The sequence below is a fragment of the Wasmannia auropunctata genome, unplaced genomic scaffold, assembly GCF_000956235.1.
Source record: "Wasmannia auropunctata unplaced genomic scaffold, wasmannia.A_1.0 LD336078.1, whole genome shotgun sequence".
NCBI classification, from domain to species: Eukaryota; Metazoa; Arthropoda; class Insecta; order Hymenoptera; family Formicidae; genus Wasmannia; species Wasmannia auropunctata.
This window is the reverse complement of record NW_012026812.1, coordinates 193686-194331: the sequence shown is the minus strand read 5'-3', so window position 1 is coordinate 194331 and position 646 is coordinate 193686. Positions and strand designations below refer to the sequence as shown.

Genomic DNA, 646 nt, shown 5'->3' with positions numbered 1-646 from the left:
TATAATTTTGTCATGTGTTATTTTCTTTTATTTTCTGATATAAAATGCTGATTAATAAAATTTTTGCGATTTTTCTCTGAATATTCCTGTACTTGTGCATTTTTCCAACTATATTACATTGCAATGCTGCTGTGATATTTCGTTGTAATATTACAAAAAGCGGCCATCTTAATGTTGCCGCAATCATACAATAACGATGCAGCAATATTTCGCAACCAATTTGCAATATTGCAATGTTTCAATGAAACTATTCTGCAATATATCAGCAATCTTTTTGTGCTGTATGGGAACGCTGGACCGCAGGTGTACTTAGGAAACGCCGTAGTATCTAATCGTCAAGGAGTGGCACATCTATATGCTATTAACTCATCGGACGAGGATATAGAATTAGCGGTTCCCACTATAAAGATATATCCATTTGAAGAAAGAACAGTCGAACAAGCTGAAAAAACAGAAAATATAAATGATGATAAAACGCGAGTTAATGAAATATTACAATTACTACGTCTTGATCATTTAAATGACGAGGAAAAAGCCAGTGTTACTAGGCGAGTAACAAAGCATGCGGAAAGNTTCCAGTTACCAGGAGAGCCTTTAGGCGCAACGACGTATCAAAGCACCGAATATTACTACCGACGATCGACCA

The 646-nt window shown here is 35.8% G+C and overlaps 1 pseudogene; it reads left to right on the top strand.

Annotated features, from left to right (window-relative positions):
- Positions 1-171: 171 nt before the first annotated feature.
- LOC105449070 overlaps positions 172-646 on the top strand; it is a 2672-nt pseudogene continuing 2197 nt past the window's right edge.